Consider the following 6,000-nt stretch of genomic DNA (forward strand, 5'->3'; position numbering starts at 1 on the left):
GTGAAACTGAATACAATTTAGTGAAACATCATTTATTATGTATATATTTAAAATATATATAGGTACGTATTGCAATTGAAGGTCACTTGTGTTCTCCATACTTATCACATATACCAATCTTCCATAACTTTCCAAAGTTCCATAACTTTTCCTTGATGCATTTTGGAAGGGTTTTCAATAATTCATTATAGTTGCAGAAATCCTTGTCTAGAACACATTTTGTTGGTGTGTTGGCTCTCAGAGTCCTTAGCAGTGACATTTTAATGGTGTTTGGGGTGTAGAGGCTGTGTTGGAATTAATGATCTGTGTTGGACTCTTTCCTGTAAATTCTGGCACGTTGTTTGCCATCTGGCTGTCTGATAACAGCTACTGCAAGGAGGGCAGTCCGTCTCCTTTCCTTTCCCTATTCTTAGGCAAAGCAGCGATCATCTTGGATGATTCTTTACTTAGGAGCAAGGATTGTAGGACATTTAGATGCAGTACTAAAGAGTATTAAAAGGCCCAGTTTTAATAGCTGTGGCATTAAATTTTAAAGGCAGGTTCTCGGTCAAGTCTCTGTTCGTCTTTCTTAAACAGTGTAAACAACTTTCCTTCTTCATTTCAGGAGACACAATTCTTTCTCCACAGTGACCTTCCTTGATTTTAAATAGTTTTGTGTTGCATGGAAAACCAGAGCCTCTCTTCCACACCAAGGTTATAAATTATGTCTTGTCTTACTTCCATTAAGCAAACAGAAGTCTTTTTAATTAATTCCATTGGAGACATACTGAGGATTCTGACAGAGCCGCTAGTTAATGTCTTAATAAAACCCCTCTTCTTTTGACTACCTGTCTTTGAAGGATCAATCCTGTGATCTCAGAAACACAGCTTTTAGGATGAAGCATCATGGGAGCTCCCAGCTGCAAATATATCTTGCATAGAGAAAATAGCTACAATTTTTTAAAAATTATAGCTTTTACAGTTCTTTCAAGACAATTCTCACCAGGCAACTGTCAGCAGATCCATTCTGTGCACGGAGATACTACCTTTATTTATGTTACAAGTTATTTTTGCTTGGCCTGGGACAGTCGTCACAGTATTTAACTCAGATGTAACACCAATTTGAAAGTATGGATGTGCTTACATAAACTGCATAATAGTGTTCACAAAGCAGTATCATCTGTCCTGTCTTTATTCTCTGAGCAAAGAAATCAAAATTTGATATTCAAATCTGATTCCCCAGCAAATGTGGTGGGACGTATTAAGGAAACTTGCTTAAAGTCTGACCCTTTGGACGGTGCATGTTCAAGAGCTTCTGAAGGGCTGGATCAGGAATCAGCCTTTTAAAAAAATCTCTAGTTTATGGCTTTCCTGTAGAACCTGGAATTTTGTTACTGGTTCTTTAGGACTGGAAGCCTAGTTAAAATTAAATGATCTCTCCCATGCTTTCCAGCTGTATTAATTTATGGTAGCTGCATGGTGATATTTGTAAATATATTCTGCTTGTTCATTACAAAAACGCTGACTTGTTCCATACACCTGTATGTCTTTCTTGCTTCCATAAGGACAATAGTTTCTTTGGCTGAAACATCCTGTTCAGAGTGTTACAATAAAAGGCTGTAAAGCAGTTTGCTCTTAAATTGTTTGCCTTCATGACCCTTAAGCTTTCTGCCAGCTTCTGACTGTGCATGCAAGTAAGAGCTTTGTACTATTTGTCCTTGGTGTTGTATTCACAAAATATGTTTGTTGGCTCTCCTGCAGTCTGGTAGCTCCCAATTTGCTTTACCTTCTTTTTTCCCCTCCTGAAACTACATCATTACTTTCACTCATGGTCCTAATGAAAAATTAAAATGCAAAGAAAAATAATTTAGAAATTTTCAATTACAAGAATATTTCTTCAAATATTAAGAATAGTAGCACTTGGAATTTCTGGAGAACAAACAAACACCTAATTGCCTGTAACCCAAAGAAAAACTATGTTAGCGTGAGGTCACGCAAGCGAAAGAAAGGGAGATGTGTAAGTCCCAGTGGCCGCCTCTTGTGCCGAAGAATCATTGACTCCTGTTACGACACCGCAACTGGAAAAGGCTGCTTCTTGCCAGTGGTCTGTCACTTATGGCTCTGCAGACTTTTACACCCCTAATCTGGTCATTAAGTGATGACTGTAATTAGAAACACTAGAATGCGATGTTGGTAGCAGGCACAGCGCCATCCTAGCAGATTGGGAGATCATGTCTGCGCTCCAAGACAGACCCGTTTTCATTCCTGTGGCTGTGAGGAATACACTATCTGTCATCTCCATCTCTGAGACAGGTTAGCTTCTAAAATAACATAAAGGCTGTGAGTGCAGGAATGATCAGATAGTGATTTATCTGCTTTTATGGGAAAATAAAAGAGAATTAAACATCCTGTTCTACTGTGAGCTCAGAAAACGTTCCAGGCAATGACCAAAGATTTGTACTAGTAGGTCCAAAGCTCCTGTTTCGGTGCTTTTTTTTCAAGCAAAGCTCTTTTTTCAGCTTTCGCAGAAGAGCCCAGCACCCTTCAATTTTATTTTTTTTAATTAATGCTAACATCTAAAGCTAATGAGAACAAAATTGATTTAAGAGTTGGACTATGCATTTGTAATCTCTGCACAAGCAGAAGAGTAGCATTATTTCTAAAGTCACTTTAACTCTGCTTATATGTTTTAGCCACAATGATGCTATGACTAACTTAATTTAAAAAAAGAAGAAAAATGTAGAAAACCTTTATGTCCTGTGAAAGGAAAGCTATTTCATTTGTATATCCGTGCTAGCAGGAAGGCAGAAGGTTAATGAGAAAGCTTCCTTTAGTGTTGTTTTTCAGACGCGCACAGGAACAAGCCAAAGATGAGCTATATTGTTTCTTGATCAAGAGCAATGAATTAGTCTTAAAACCTCATAATTTATTCCAAAGAACACAGAAATTTATTATAACTGTGTCCTCACTTTGTATTATGCTGCAGCTTGACAGCGTCTGAAAAAAATAACTCTCTAATAGGTAGATCCTCTTGGATTTCATCAATGTCATGAGTTCATTCAACATGAGAGGTTTTTCTTCAACATTTGGGACAGGTCTCTCTTATTGGTATGATTTATTTCCAAAAACATTGATAAGTGCTACAACCGGCCTGCCGTAGATTGTAGGTTTTGATAGGGTTGAGGAACGCTTCCATGGAAATGAACCGAAGGTAGAGTTGAGCCATCAGAGTTTGTGTTGAAATGATTTCTTTCACATGAGTCATGATACTTGGGAATTCTGTAACACTTTCTGTTCTAAGACCTCCGAACTGTATGTAAATTAATTCAGCAGCATAGAAATGCATAGGAGCAGATAACTATCTTATATTTATGGTTTACTTTGTTTTTTGTTTGTTTTCACCAATGAGTGGACTGCATGAAGAGGACTGTCTGATTTGCCTGAGATCACAAAAGTGCAAGAATGGCAACACTGACAGAAACTAAGTTTCCCGACTCTTCAATCTAGAGAGAATACAACAAAATGAAAATCAGGGCAGTCTGCACTCATCAGAATTTCTGTGGGACTTCTGCAAGTGCAGCGCATGGTGCGTGTCTGATGCGTGGCATGCTGTTCTAGGGGTGACCTGAAATACCTGGGAGGGAATAAACAGGGGGAGCTGCAGCAGAAAGCAAATGATGGGAATCATATTTAAGAGCAGGTTGGAGAACCGCCTGTGATTTTAGCAGCTGGTTGTGCTGAGCCATACTGAACTGCTTCCAGTGCAGCCCTGACTGGTAATTGCATTGGTAATTGCAGCGTATCAACCCAAGTGCTCCCCCCCGAGATCTGCGCAGGATCTTTGCTGCCTGGAACTCCTCCGTTCTGCAGGGGTGGTAACTACCTGTGTCTTGAGCAGCAATCTCCTCTCCTTGCGGCCTTGAAGAAGCTAGGGCTCACCGGAAGGGATGTGGGGGACAGGGGCTATATAAGGAATGCTAGAATAGTTAGGAGCTATAAGGACTTTATTATACTCCTTATTGCAGTGGGATTCAGTTTAGTGGTTGGGCTAAGGCAGCTGAGTTCCCTCTGCTTGCATGCTTCCTTTGAAAACTGAGCAGGTCACTGTTTCCAGCTTTTATTTTTTCCATATTCAGCTGGTAGCCTTCTGATTGCAATGCTAATACGAGCAAATCTCTCACAATTAAATGGGAGATGTTCATATTTAATGTCTGTAGTGTGACCTGTTTATACTTAAGGAAATTGTCCCATTAAACACAAGTAACTGCAAGTTTCTCCTTAACAAGAATATTCAATTTAAATATAAGTAAACAGGAACAAAGCAGTCTTATTTTAGAGCTAGTCAGCCCACATATTGATTTAATCAGGAATCAGTTCATGCACAGAAGCGACCTTAGGTTGCCAGCACTTTGTAATGCAGTCACAGAGAATCTGCATAATCAAAATACCATGCGCTTCGAAGACATGTACACAAGTGTAAATAGGATGAGCACTGAAAGGTTTATGGAAGATAGAGCAGCACAGGAGGAAATTGTAAAGGAGCACGTTTGGAGCAAGAAACTACTTTTTCTGCAGCACCAGTGTCCCTTCAAGAATCTGAATTACCGCACAGCCTTGAGAGGAAAGAAGAAGGCTGCAGAGATTTAAAATTCCAGCATGATGGCTGCTGATGGGAATGAACTAAATGCAACAAGAGTATGTAACGTACACTCGGTGTCATGTATATCTGCTCTCCCGAGGACTGCAAATTCCATTATAAGGTCATACATCTCACTTTTTGGCTCCATCCTTTTAGCACAGAGAACGATAACTGCTACAGGCTGCCTTGTGTTACACTAGAGTATTAATAGTGTCGTTATCTGGCCAAACACTGCAGTGAAATGACCAGCTTATTTCTTCAGAGAGAGAGAGAGAGAGAGAGAGAGATGCGCATTACATAGTGCCATTCTTATGTATTGTGTATTAACATACCAGCATACTCAGGAGAGGAAGTTAAACAATAAACTCAGTTTTTATTAAGATGAAATACCATATTTTGGCCCTCGCATTAAGGACTCAGTTATTTTATTATCATACCTAAGATGAAGAGTTTGTAACATGCTGATATATAAATGTTCATGGTGCCAAGATAATTACTGATGTGTGATAGCTATGTGTATTTTGTTCTAGCTTCAAAGCTCTTCAGCCATCCCTACCAGTCAACATCAAGTTCCCACTCCTATTATAGTTAAAAGCATGTTTACCTTTGAACTCTGTGGGAACAAGAACTGGCCCCTTGGGTAATTTTGTGAAATAATAGACTTTAGTAACGTTTACTTCACTCAACCAATCAGCCCTGTCAGTTGATTTGAACCAAATTCCTCAGGTAATTGCAGCATGGTTTACTTATGGTGTTACATTTTTAATTATCATGCAAGTTTCTAACATTAGGAAAGAAAAGGTATGTATTTAGGAAAAATAGAGAAAGGTATTAGTGGTTTTATACAAGCAGCATTCAGATAATACACACAGACCAAACAAAACATACAGCCACTACAAAATATATAGTGTGTATTCAGCTCTTGTGAATTCTAGTAGTTACTAGAACAAACAAAGCAGATACTCATTTTATATTAGTCCAAAGAAACATTTTCCCTTTGCATTGCTGAAGCCTGAAGTTCTAAAAAGAAACCAAGAATGTTGTCTTGCATTTCCCCAAAAGAAGTTAACTGATAATCTATCTTAATCTCTTAACTTTTGCCTCTTGTTTTCTCTTGTTCATTTATGGTCTGTCTTCTGAATGTCCTTTCTTCAGTAATTTTCATTGTCTGCTTTTATGTCACTTGGCAAAAACCAAGGTGATAAATTACAGACTCTTCATTAGAAAGAACAATCCCCAGTGGCTTTACTCTTGTGGTACTTTTATGGGATGCCTTACCTTTTCCTTTCGCCTATAAATGAATGAGATCTGAAATGTGTTTGATGGGAAAGGCGAAGTGGCATAACCATTTATAAAGTCACAGCCACAATGTTGAGAAGGAA

Source organism: Platalea leucorodia (genome assembly GCF_965183815.1).
Source record: "Platalea leucorodia genome assembly, chromosome: 5".
NCBI classification, from domain to species: Eukaryota; Metazoa; Chordata; class Aves; order Pelecaniformes; family Threskiornithidae; genus Platalea; species Platalea leucorodia.